Here is a 14643-nt window from a genome sequence, read left to right as displayed (position 1 = left end):
GTTAATCCTTTAGTTCAGTGTGTGGCACAACATAAACCCTCAGCATATCATGAACATTCATAGTTTCCCTAAAAAACCCCCCTCTGACTACTATCCCCTTCACCTCCCTTTTGTGAAATTCCCTACTGTGTGCAGCAATGAGGACAGTGCTGCCTTCAGAACCACAGGGAGATGCTGTTCCCAGCTCCCTCTCTGAATAAAGTCACAAGGCAGACACGTGTTGTAGAGAGATGGTCAACAACTTCTTTTTCTGGTACTTTGGAGAAGAGGAGGAGCAAGGAAGAAAAGTCATTGCAGAGGTGAAGGCTGTAGCGACCACCACATGGGCACTTGTCTTCTGTTCTTGCTGTTGAACTCCAAGTAGGCAGTTCTGGCATCTGCCTCCAGTCTCCCATCCTTCCTCTAAACCTTTGATTTTTCTCTCAAACATAGAATCATTTTCTGAGGCATACAATTAAGAGTCCTGAGAGCCTCAATCATCATTAGTATTTTTCTTATTTCTGCCTTCAATTTTCTTGTGAAAAAAAGGTATAAATTAGAAGAACATTCAAAATTTAATATTTTAGGCAGATAAATTGTTCTTATAACTGTGTCAATGTCTCTTCCTAACCTCTTTGCTGTTCCCCTTTCTCTGTGAATCTTTTTAGTAAAAATCTCCTTGAATTCTAGTCTTAGCTCCTTCTCTTCTTTTCTGCCACATATTTTTCTTTGGCATTGACTTCCAGCGGGTGTTTTTTAAAAAATATCTGTATTTCCAACCTGAGTTTCATATCTATATTTACCTTTTCAGAAATTACAGAATGCCTATATCTGGATATTTAGCAAATACATAAAATAAATATTACTCAATTTGATTGTACCTCTTTCTTCCACAAATATTTTCTTGCCAGTGCATTCTGTATCTTGTTATGCAATCCTGTATTCTGTCAGTGACATACACAGGAAATTTTACATGTATTTTCCTCAAATTTCCACAGGCAATTACTTGCAAATCCTAGTGATGCAACTTGACAAGATTTTTTTACTTCATCCTTCCCTTTGCAATAATACTGTTGCCTTAATTTGGAGCCCATTTTTTCCTTCTTGAATTGTTGGGCTTGAGTCCTTACCAATTGTCTTGCCTCCAATGTCTACCTATTCATGATACATGAATTATACAGTTTGCCACCAGAGTAAGTCTTCTAGGCAGAAACCTAAACTTAGCTATTTTTTTCAATTTTCCTCAAACACCTTCAACGACCTCAGGCTGCATATGTAAGAGCTCACTTATGCAAACAAAGTCGTAAGTACTTTTAGTTAATTATTAACTGGAAAGAAAATACTTTTTACTGTTATATAATCACAAATACACATGGGATTCCTTTCCACCATTACACAGTTGGAAAGTCCCATCTTTCATTCTGGTTTTTATCCTTCTGGCTCTCCTTCTTCTCTCCACTTCCACAATCTCCATAACCCTTTCTGCCTTTAAGCCATCCTTCTAGGTGCCAAGTTCCATCCTAAAACAGTGGAGCTATCTTTCTACATCTTGGACATATTTCTTGGTTTCATTTTCTTGGGACAAAAACAAAATCTTAGTGTATATAGATAGAGCTGACATTAGAATTTTTATAGTCTTCAGAATCTTCAGTCACATTATTTTCTTGCTAATGTTGTCCTGTAAGACAATTGAATATTTATTTCAGCTAACAAAGCCTCTGTATTGCTAATCAAATATCCTTCCCAGTAGTGGTAAGTAGTGTCATAAAAGTGAGTGAAGGTAAAAATTCCATAGTTATAGGTATAGAGTAATATTAAATTACCTGTGCTGATATTTAACTCTGACCATAACATATTTTCTAATTTATTTTTCTACCATAGTATCTAGTGGCAGAGACTGCAAATTGCCTTCACATATCTCCTGTATTTATAGATCTTCTTTAAAGATTTTTGTTTAAGGCTACAATTTTACAACCCATAAGATTCAATCCAGAGTCTCTTTTACATTTATATATTCAATGTGACTAAGATTTGGACTATGTGATGGAAATAGAGGTGTGGGTGGGACTTCTAAAAATTCTCTTTATAAGAAGTGGTACCTCTGTTCCTTTTAAATTTTTTTTTAACTTCCTTTATTCTTCTAGCCTGTTAAGAGGCCAAGATGATAAAGCTCCAGTAACCTTCTTGGACCAAGAGATGATTTTTGTATTCTGAAGCTGGTTTATAAAGACAGCAGAGTATACAGATAGAAGAGCCCTGAGTCCCTCTAGAAACCACTATATCAGTTCTGGACTGCTATCTTCAGAATATTTTTTACATGATAGAAAAATGGATTTGCATTTCTTCTCAACAATATTCTATGGACCTGACCCCAGTACTAAATATTATATCTTCCCCATTCCTCCATCTACTTTCTCTCTATCCTTGTTATATATGCAATAGGTACACACATAAATGAAAACACAGTGGTAAGCTGCAGTCAGTTCATATATAGTCAACTGGGTGCATCTCAACCCAATTCTGTATTCAGTGACACCACGTTGGCAGCTTGAAATCAGACATGATTGGCATTTATACCAGAGAACCTAGCTAACAAGACAAATCGGTCTTTCATTCATATTTTAAAAATCTTAGACCACAGTTGTTAAACCCAGAACACTGCTACACTGCTGTGTACACAAACACACACACACACACGGCCCAAATCAAGTCTATCATTCCTGGTTTGTCGAATGTATTTTCCCATTTCTTTGTTCTCATTCTATTCATCTTCCCTCGGAAGACCTTGCATCTGTCCTTTGTCCATGTCACCATATCATTCTCTGCCTTGTAAATACCAACTTATTTTTCAAGACCTTGACAAGGGTAATCACTTTATGTTTCCACATTTAACCATTTGTCTCAGAATTAAATTCACCTTCCTTGTTCTCCTGTTGCAATTTCTTTATTTCACTACATTACTCATTAGAGTTTTCTTTGCATTATTATCCTTCCACCCTGATGTCAGTAAATTGAGATCTCCTGGAGGGCAGAGAAAGTCTATCACTCCTTTTTACGTTACTCAAAATGCCTGGCAAAATTCATTGCACTCACTTGAAAATGAACAGAAGATTGCTGAGCTTAATTGGATTTATTATTTTGAAAGCATCTGTGGATGAAGAATATTTTGTTACTTTTCTTAGAACTCTCTAATGTAGTGCTGGTTTTACAGAAAGGAAAGTATATATTTCTTTTGTTATTATTTTATTTAAGTTCCTCAAGTGAGTCAATATTATATAACATAATTTCTTAATAAAAAAGACCAAGCAAACACATTGGTCTCTGAAATTAGTTTCTCTGACTTTTGAAGTCATAACTTTCCTCATGTTCTAATTCACTTTTATTCTGTATCAGATATGTGATTCAATTTTACACATGCACTGTGTGATAATCAAATAAAAGGTGAAACTATCCAGAACACGGTTCTTTACACCTGGTTTCTAACTGTATTTACTAAGCAGTTGTTTAAAAACCTAAAAAGAATTTCGGTAAATGTTAGATAACATTGTATACTTCGTACAAATTTTGCATCATATTTTTTGAGTGAATTTTTAATTTTTTTTTCCCTCCTTAAATCATTTGATTCCAGTAGAAAATTTCTAATCTACTAAGTGAGACACAGCAATTATGTATTTTATTTAGTTAAGTGACAGGTAATATTTTGAATATATATATACACACATATATATAATATTGAAATAGTAAGATAGTATACCTTTGCATCAGTGTCTTATTACACCTGAAATTTTTAAGAGTCATCATGCATGGCCTTTATGAATATGGACTTTAAAATATCCATCACTCAATATGTTTGCATGTGAAATCATTTTTAATAAATAGATAAAAGGAAAATATGAGATTAATTCACAATCTGCAATTAACTAGTTTTGTGACTAGACTTGCCTGAGATTCCTGAAATTGTCCCTTTTCTCCCATATTTGAACATGCTTAGTTTTAGATTTAAAAGATGCAAGTACTTTATAGGCAATATATAAAGAGATAATGATTATGCAAAGGAGCCATTTCAGGAAATATATTTCCATAAATCCACAAGCTGCAATTTTTTTTTTTTTTTTTTTTTTTACAAAACGTGAGGTAGGCAAGGCCTATGCTGCTAAAATATTTTATCACTAAGGAATCTTTATTGTCTTTCTGATGGTAAGTAAGATTAGTATCTTTTCCAGAAAGGCTAATCTCTAGCATGCTCACAAGATTATATTGAGGTTATTCCTCTTCCCAGAGAGCCCTGATAGTTAAGGCATGAGTTTAAAGCCTGCATACACCTGACCTTAAAATAGGAGGATTATCCTAGATTATGTGACTGAGTCCAAGGTAATCACATGAGCCTTTAAAAGCAGAAGAGGAAGACAGGAGGCAGTCGTAAAGATTTGGTAGAAGGGTTGTTGCAGACATTGGAGGGTGAGAGGGATTTGACCCCTCATTGTTGTAGGGCAGTCATATAAAAAGCATGAGAAAGGGGCTACTCTGGTGGCGCAGTGGTTGAGAGTCCTCCTGCCGATGCAGGGGACACGGGTTCGTGCCCCGGTCTGGGAAGATCCCACATGCCGCGGAACGGCTGGGCCCGTGAGCCATGGCCGCTGAGCCTGCGCATCCGGAGCCTGTGCTCCGCAACGGGAGAGGCCACAACAGTGAGTGGCCCGCGTACCACAAAAATAAATAATTAAAAGCATGAGAAGGAATGCAGGCAGAAGCAAAGACTGAGCCCTGGCTGACAGCCACTGAGCAAATGGTGACATAAGTCATACAACTCCAAGAACCAGAACTGGACCAATAACCTGAATGAGCTTGGAAGCAGATGTCATTCAACACCTCCCCATAAAGGCCTAGCTGGAGGACATCTTGATCTTGGCTTTGTGAGTTGAGGAGCAGAGAAACTACTCCAATCAGCCAGGGTGTGTGACCTACAGAAGTGTGAGATAACATATTTGTGTTATTTTAAGTCAGTAATTTCATGGTAATTTGTTAAGGCAACAATAGAGAACTAGTGCAATGTCCAAAACTGAACTTATTTTCTTACTACTCCCTTCACCCATTTCTCAACTCTTTCTTCTTTTTGCTTTTCCAATCTGATTCACCCAGTTTCTGGAGACAAAAACAAGATCATTTTAATTTGGTTTATTAGATCCTTAACCAACTGTGAAATCCCATCAGTAATAACACCGAGACTTTTTTTTTAAATTTTTAGTAAGGAGATTATTTTCTTTATTCTTTGGCCTGCCCCCCTTTTCTTTGAGCTAACCATCTCTCTGTTCCTCCCTCTTTTAATCACCTCCCTGTAATCACCACTCCCCACACATTGTCCTGCCAGCCAGTGGGGAAAACCTTGTCCAGAGCCAAGAGAAGTAGGAGGCAAGACAGAGACCACACTCCACTTTTATATGGTGCCTCTTCAGCCTCTAGTGGGTGTGGAGTCACACTGCAACCAAGTGCACCCAGGCTGGAGGCTAGAATATGGAGGCGGAGACCAGGACTCACATGCTTTAGGGGGTGGTTGAAAGTTTGTCACTTTTGGAGTGTGAAAGGAGGGAAGGTTCTTTCCCAGGACCCAGTGTCATTATCCTTCCACCCAGAAATTGTGAGCCCAAGTTCATCCACATCCAGACTTGAGGACTACACAGGAAAGAAAGGTAGAGAACCCATGCCACCAAATACCGAAACTTGCCTAAACCTTTGATGAATTGTTGGATGCAGCTGCTGTGAAAAAAAATGGAGATTCTCTCCACATCACTACCTCCAGTTTGCTAGTTTCGAGGCTCTGTGGAGAGACAATGGCCAGTGGGCAGCCTGCAAGCAAAATGGCAGCAGGCAGTGTCGTTCCCTTCTCTTCTGCCCCTGCTAGTGAGGCAGGTTGGCCCCGTGAACATACCACTACAGCTGCCAGCACCACATTTTCCCAGCTGAAACATTTTTTGAATTCACTCAACTTCTTTCCTCCATCTACTCTGCAAGTCCATTCACCATCTTCCTTTTCCTTAATATCTAAAACATATTCTATCTTTCTTTGCTGTCTGTTTACTATCTGAAAAATTATTTTCTGCTCTATAGTCAGAGTAAAAATTGTGAAATGTTATCACACATCTCCTCCATATATAATATTCTGGTATTGATTGAAGGTTAAAAATGATAACTCCTTAACATGGCTTATAAGGCCCTCCATTAACAGTTTTGTAAGAAATTATCAGTAGAAATCTATAAAACGGACCTTACTCCCACATTCAAAACAGAAAGTCTTAATCAAAACCACACCCAGGGAGTGAAGGGTGGAGTAAAAGTTTAGAACCACCAGCACAGATTAAAAGAATATAGCATGGTGGTTTCCGTCATATCCATGTTCAACTTATATATCTTCTCCCCACCAAAACAGGACAAACAAACAAACCAAAAACAATGACTTTGCCATAGTGAACATACTTCTGAATAACTACCAGGCAATGGCAGTCCTTTTCTCTTAAAAGCTGTTCACATGGGAAGGGAATCAAGTCAATGAACATGACTCTCAGTGTCCATCAGTCACTCCAGTGACTGGATAGTGAGTGATGGTCTCACTCCAGTAACTACGCCTCCACAATTGACATCATCCTGCTTTTACCTGTGAAAGGCCACTGATCCCTGAAGTTCATAGCTTCCAATCCTGCATAAGATAGCAGCATGCTCTGCTCAGAAAGACTGCTTCTACAGTATAGTTCTCCAAAACCTCAGTAAGTAATTAATCCAGGGATGAGTGTGGATGTGTGTGTAGGAGGGGGTTAGTTTTAGATATCAACTGGTGGTCTCTTCTTTTGACAGGGTAGAGTGATCTGGGCATCAGTAAATGACTTGGCTATTAGGAAAAGTCCTTGAAATATAAAAGACAGCAAGTTTAAGAAAAAGTGATGTGGATGGTTGTATGGAGAGAACACAGAATGTGAGAATTTTGTTTCTTATGTTAATGCTCATCAGAAAAAATATCCATCCCAAAAGAGGCTCTCAGCAATCAAAAAGACAGGTATATAATCCTATGACCATAAACATTTGGCCATAATGGCAGAGATAAAAGACGTGAATGTAACATGGATTCTCTCTCATAAAGACTAGTTCAACTACTGCCATGGGGGATACCCCAACCTAGCATGAAGAGAAAGCAATACTGTGCCTTCAATTTTGTAATATTTTTGAAAGTGAAAAATTTCATCAAACCTCTCTCCTTGTGAAAGGGACCGAAATTTGACACAAATTTTTAATATAAGTCTGCTTTTTCCTGACTGTATTGCCTCTGAAAAACACCACCATCTGAAGACTTAAAGAATCCTTGATCTTTTTCTGTGATATTTTGCATAACTTTGCCTAGAAATAATTAACTCTAATATCAAAGGATACGCTCCAATGGATACATGGCCACAGAATCCACATATATTACTACATACAATATCATGGGAAACTTCCAGCCTACTAGGATGCTCAAATAGTATGCCGACAGCTCGGTTAAGACAATGGGTCTCAGAAAATCTCTGCAAGGGTTCTATCTCTCTGCCAGATGCTGAAACAACAGGCAGTATACGGTGCAGTCACTTCAGTAGCTATTAAAAACAGTTCCAGGAGCCAGAAAATGGCTTATTGTCACTGTAACTTTAGTATCTGCAAGATTTGAGGTCCTGTTGGATGGGTTCTCTTCCACCAAGGAACACTGCTCAGTTTCTGCTGAACTTGAGTCTGAAGCTACCACCTGATCATTTGGGGTTCCTCATCCTACTGAGTGGCAAGGGGGGTAAAAAAAGGGAAGATACTCTACCAACAGACTCCAATGACATAAGGATCTAGAATTTTTTTTAAAGAATAGTGTATATCTGATACCAATGGAATCAATTTTGCATTTTTGATGCTTCTGTGCTCATAAGCAACATTGTGAAATTACATCAACTTCATCCTCAAAAGAAAAAACAACTATGTCCTCAGAACTCTCTGGGGTTAAGCTCTAGGTTATACTAAAAGGCATGTAATCCAGCCAGACACAGTGTCACTAGAATGTGAGGAAAGTATACAATAAGTGATGAAAGAGGAAGGTATATATCAATTATAGACTTGGCACAAGCTACAGCAACAAAGACTATAATTTATTTCAGTAACTTTCTTGCATTAAGTCTTTGAAGATTTCGGAGCTACCATTTTTAGTGTGCCTCAGATATAGATTAGATTTAACCTGGACAGAGCACGTCTGAGCAGTGCAGATGTGGATCATATCTGATACTGCTTTTGCACCACTATGATTCTGTCTCACCTGTCTGTTTTTTTTTCTTCCACCTACAGCATCCAATTTTGCAGGGGTCACAATCAGCTTCGTGTTGCAATATGACAATACCCTTCTTCAGGTCCACGCAATCCAGATGTGGAAGGATGTTAATTAATCCTGGGGAAATTTTTTGATGAACTGGAGATGAATGCCTATAAATAAATGCTTCCATCTTTCTTCTCAAGATGGACGGTTCTGGGGAGTATTTGTTACAGCTTCTTAAGTGATGTCATGAGATAAGAGAGGCATCCACTTAATACTATATACTTGTATACTTATACTGTATACTTATACTGTATTCTCTCCCTAATTCTTAATAATGTTTGGATTATATTCCCCAATAAAGTTGGTTTAGAAGTCTGGAAGCTGTTTTTTAAGTTTCAGATTCTTCCTACTCTGTAAAAGTAACTCTAGACCCTTATGATAATACCTGTAGAGTATCTCCTTTTAGTTTTTCTTCTGGTCATTTGGAAGATAAAAATCTTAGTAAAAAAAAATAAAATGCTATCCTCATTCAGAGTAAAAGGTATAGAATGAGTCAAGGGTAAGAGCTAAATATAAGTAGAAACAAATTCCTTAGGGTTTTGAAAGCTAAACCTTAGCTCCTAAGTGGCTAGAGACCCACTGATGACTTTTGAGTTTGGAAGTCACACTTTGAAAGTTGCTATTTAGAGAAATTAAACACTCACTTTGGAAGGAATGATTCAGAAAATGACTTGTGTACAGTTGCCAGAAGAGAGGCTATTTCAGTAATCCAGGTGTGAGATGATGAGCTCCAGAAACAAGGTGGTGGGGTTACCAGGTAAATAGAATGACACATTTACAGACATTTGGAGGGAGGGGTTGACACCATTTGATTGCCTATTAGAAGTAAGTGATGAAAGAAGAACATACATTAAAAATAACTAGGCACTTCAAACTGTGCACAAATGGTTTGCTTTCTGAAATGCATCTTTTTCTATTTCGGAAGGCAGATGATCATATTTTAAGAAGTGGCTGTAATGTAGAGACAAAATGTCGGTTTAAGAGTCCATAAGCTTATTCGAAAAGAGATATTAATTGAGAGTGTATTTTAGGTCAGACACTAGGCAATAGGCCAGGTCCAGTGAATAATGAGTAACAATGAATGAAACAGAGAAAAAAATACCTGCTTTAATTGTCATTTATTCTAAGGGGGAGACAAGTCGAGATGATTAATTAATTTTCATAATATTTTAGAAGATTATAATGGAAAAAAAGACCCCAGAGCTTACTGAGTAGGATCACAAGTGCTGGGATGCGGAAACTTTTGAATAGCATGATTAGGATAAGCTTCACTGAGAGGAGATGTTGGAACCAAGCCTAGAAGCGAGCTGGTGGGATAGATGGGAAAGAGCCCTCAGAGCAGAATGAAGAGCTAAGAAGATCCTGAGGCCAGGGTTTCAGAAAGGGAACAGCAGCCAGCTCAAAATGCTCCCACTGGCAGAACTTAGACAATTTGAGCATCTAAAAGTATTTTTTGATATGTGCCCATGAATTTTTGAGCACATTCTTGATTTCTGACATTCAAAATTATTGGAGGCTTAGTTGGTCTTATTTTTCATTTTCCGTACCTGAAATCACTTACTTATCAAAGAAGTCTGTTTACAGAACTATGGACTGGACTGGGATCTAGTCACACTCATTGTTGGAGTGTTGCCTCTGCTTCCAGACATTGTTGGTGGCCTGTGCTATCTACGCATACCTCTTTCTATGTCTAAGTTCTCATATACTTTCAACTTCAACCTTCCCCACACCAAAATTGAGCGTTTTTCTCACTTTACCCACATTGGTATTTATAGCTCCCTTTTCTCATCAGAGTATCTGAGTTTCCAACAATGTCAAGGTATTTTATTTCCTTTTACAATGTGTACAGAATAGTATTGAAATTGCTTCACTACTATTAGCAAACCTCCTGATCTCAAGTTTCCTTTTCTTTTTTTATCCTTAAGACTGTATGCTATAGAAATAGAGGAAGTACAATCAAAATATCGTATACAAAATCATCTGAAATAATTCTCTGTGTATGTATTCTCTACAGATTATCAATTTGATGTAGTTATTGTTTCTATTTGTATTTAATTTTCATTTTTCCTCCCTCCTATTTGATATAATTTAGATTTGATAGTATTGTTTAACTTTGGGAATTAAGAGTTCCAATCTTAAAGTCTCATTGCATTCTGTATTACTGCTATCCCACTGCTGTTCTTATCACTAAGTAATTTAATTAGTTTTGTGTTTATGATCTGTGTTTCTTTTTTGTTTCAAAAAATAGATCACACATATATACTCATATGTTTCATTTTTAATATTTCCTTAACAATACGTAACAGCATTTTATTCTATCTAATTTTTTTTTTTTTTTTTTTTTTTTTTTTTTTGCAGTATGCGCGCCTCTCACTATTGTGGCCTCTCCCTTGCGGAGCACAGGCTCCGGACGCGCAGGCTCAGCGGCCATGGCTCACGGGCCCAGCCGCTCCACGGCATGTGGGATTTTCGCGGACCAAGGCACGAACCCGTGTCCCCTGCATCGGCAGGCGGACCCTCAACCACTGCGCCACCAGGCAAGCCCGAGATAGCATGTTTAAATAGTCACATTTAATGCCAATAATGTCTCTCAATGTATATGAAATACATAAAGTAAATATACAGTATTTACATACATATATAATAATATATAAATTATATAACATTTATATATTTATATTAGTTATACTTATCCAGCATTCCAAACTAAGAACAAGAAATATTTTATTTATGCTTTATGTATTTCATATACATCAAAACATTATTATCAGCATTAGTATGCCTATGCCTTTTAGCATATATGCATAACTACGTGTAATTGAATATAGTTACGCATAACTGAATATAGTTACACACTTAACTATGTGTTACAGATTCTGAACATTATTCAGGAATGGAAAAAATAGTTTCCAAAATGAGCTAGAATTTTCAAAATTGACTCTACAGGAGAGGTGACTTCACCATAGATTGTGAGTAAGGGAAAAGAAAACTTGCGGTTTTGCAAAAACCTTTTGCTGAAAGGTAGAAATAAATTTAATGAATTATAAATATTGTTATAAATTTGCTGATGGAAAGTGTATGATAGCAAAAAATGTGGGGTATACATGAGGATAACAATAGAATCATTCACACGGATTAAATATGTGGATGAGGAATTTATGTTTGCTCCAAAATACTGTAAAAAACACAGTTGCTTCTTAATTAAAATGCATTATTAACATTATATTCTACAATAATAACCTGCCAGTGGGATGCATGATAAAATGAAGAAGTGATGGTACATGAATTGGGGAACAATTTTTGAAACATCTGAAGAAATAGTCATGAGCTGAAATAATAGCATGTAATTTCATTTTCAAGCACCTACAATTACTAATTACTAATGACCAAATGGAAATAAATAAATGGTCTCTGAAGTATAGGAGAATGTAATACATATTTAAAATTTTAATATCAGAATCATAATTACCCAAATACTCTAAATTATCATGTGGTTTTGAATGGAGATGTAGTTCTAAACTTTTGAAAGATTAAGCTAGTATAAACAGAAGAGAACTGAACTGGACTCACATAAAAGAGTTACAGATAAACCATGTCTGATCAAAACCAGTGATATGTTTTAATAATAAAATCACCACATTCCTTTCACTTGAAAAAATGCCACAAATGTTTTACTCTCATAGGAGGATTCTGTGTTATTTAATAAGTAATTTAAAACAAAGGTCACTTATCTTAGACATCTAAAGTTGTGTAACTAAACTTTCTGTAAACTTATTTAACATATCCTCAATAGATTAATGAGTGGAGACTTACTTTTAGGCAAACCTCTTCGATTAGTTTGCTAAGACTGCCATAACAAAATGCCACAGTCTGTTTGACTTAAACATTTATTCTTTTACTTTTCTGGAAGGTGACAGTCCAAGATCAAGATGCCAGCATCAGGTGAGACCTCGCTTTGTAGGTACCCATCTTTTCACTGTGTCATCATGTGAACCTGGTCTTTATTTTGTGTGTGACTTGAGGCAGAGAGAGAGACAGAGAGGCAGACAGAGAGAGATCTATCTGTTGTGTCTTCTTCTTCTCTTAAGGACGAGAGTCCTATTGGATTAGAGCCCCACCCTTATGACTTCATTTAATGGTAACTCCCTCCTTAAAGGCCCTATCATCAAATACAGACAAAATGGTGGTTAGGGCTTCAATCTATGAATTTTGGGGGGACACATTTCGGTCCATAACACCTAGAAAGTTATATTAAAGATCAAATAAGTAATCTTGAAGAAGTTTTCAAAAATATCCAAGCCCCATGGTTTCTTTCCACTTTCTTTCCCATCTATCTATCTGTAGAGTGGGGATGGAAAAACAATTAACTGTGGCTTTGTAAATAATTACCACCTCTGCTACTGTATAATACTCATTCAAAAAGCCTTTTAAAAATTTATTTGTTGAGGGTTTTTTAAACCACTATTTTAAACTCTAGTGGATAAATTTTTGAGAGTTATAAATTCCTTTATTACTAATATATGTTTATTTGTAACAGAATTATTTTAAATGAGGTTACTTCTACAGAAATCATAGTCATTATATTATTTTTATAATATTTTATTTCATTAGTGATGAAAATTTCAAATAACCAGAATTTAATATTACAGTCCACTTTATATAAATCACCAAATTTGAATGGATAACATTTAACCATTTGAGATTTAAATATATATGTGGTGAGTTTGATAAGTTTTGCATGAGGATTTTTATTGTTTTTTTAAATTCCAAGTACTTTCTAATTTCACTTATTACTTGCTCATGAGACTATAACACATTTCTCTTAAATTCCCGTTCATTTTAAAAGAATATGGACAACGGCTTCTGGGAGGAAGTGAAGATTTCCCAAAAGAATTGGGAAATCTGTCTTGACTTCTGAAAGATAGATTTTTAATGTAACTTTTTAACTGTATAACTGGAAGTACCCTTTAAATAAATCAATCATTTTGCATGCAGTTAATCCCTTAGATGGTGAAGCCCTGTTATTTGGTAATTGAAGTGCTTATACCTTAATGAAATACTTATGCCAGAGCCAAAAGTGTTTGGGCTGCTGCTTTGTTTCAGAGATGGTTTTGAAAATGATCTTACAGCAAATCTTTTGTGACTGGAAAAAAAATTCAAAATAATTAGAAGCAATTTAGTTTTAGAATAACTTCTCAAAGAATTGTGAATTAAAGTGATTCCCTAGATATTTTAAAATCTTTCATTAGTTGAAATATTTATAACCAACAATTATTTTATGGTTCTAAAATGCTTACATTTTTGGAAAGAAGAAATATATAGAGTTTTACAGATGTTTCATTTGACAATAATTTTACAATTATAAGTGGCATTTTCTCTAATGACATTAAAACATGGGAGCACAGCCTTTTTGGCAGCCCAGAAATCACACAGTCATTGTGCAATGCTGGCCTTCTCAGTTCTGATGGTTCTGTTTTTTTGTTTTCCTCTTTCAGTTCTGTGGAACTATTTTCCATCACCACTTTTTCAGAGAAATCTGTGTTCTCTGGTTTCATTTAAAAAGTGTTTAACTTATACATGATTTATGTAATTTGTTTAAAGGTAAATAAATCTGAATATTTTTGTCAAAGAAAATAAGAAATGTATACACCATGAATTCCATGACCTACTATGGTCTTATTTTTTTTGTTAAAATAAATTTATTAAAATAAAATAAATTTATTAAAATAAAATTCCATGACCTGCCATGGTCTATATTTTTTCTATATAAAATTAATTCAGCATGGAATGGAAGGTGTTGAGCGCTAATTAGACTACTATATGATAATGCTTCAATAACCCAGTCCAAATCTAGCCTAGCTTCAGATGTGTAAGTAATGAAGCTCAAGGAATCCAAAAATAATTTTAATTTATTTGACTTGTGCTTAACTGGGTGACTGGATAATTTCTTCGCACATTTTCAAGAATGTGACATTTAAAGAATGAATGACTAAATGATTTTAGAGAGTTTATTAATTATACTAAAAATTAAATACTCATCTAATACCAGTATTTGTGACTCACTTTTTTGGTTATTTTTGTTGTTGTTGCTTGGATGTAGACTTGCTCTGAACAACTGTGGGACCTAAGAAAACAAATGCAAATTCACATACCATATATAAAAATATTTAAAAATATGTCAAGATAGGGGCTTCCCTGGTGGCGCAGTGGTTGAGAGTCCGCCTGCCGATGCAGGGGACGTGGGTTCGTGTCCCGGTCCGGGAGGATCCCGCATGCCGTGGAGCGGCTGGGCC

This window comes from Delphinus delphis, chromosome 3, assembly GCF_949987515.2.
Source record: "Delphinus delphis chromosome 3, mDelDel1.2, whole genome shotgun sequence".
Taxonomy (NCBI): domain Eukaryota; kingdom Metazoa; phylum Chordata; class Mammalia; order Artiodactyla; family Delphinidae; genus Delphinus; species Delphinus delphis.
This window is presented reverse-complemented; position numbering follows the sequence as displayed.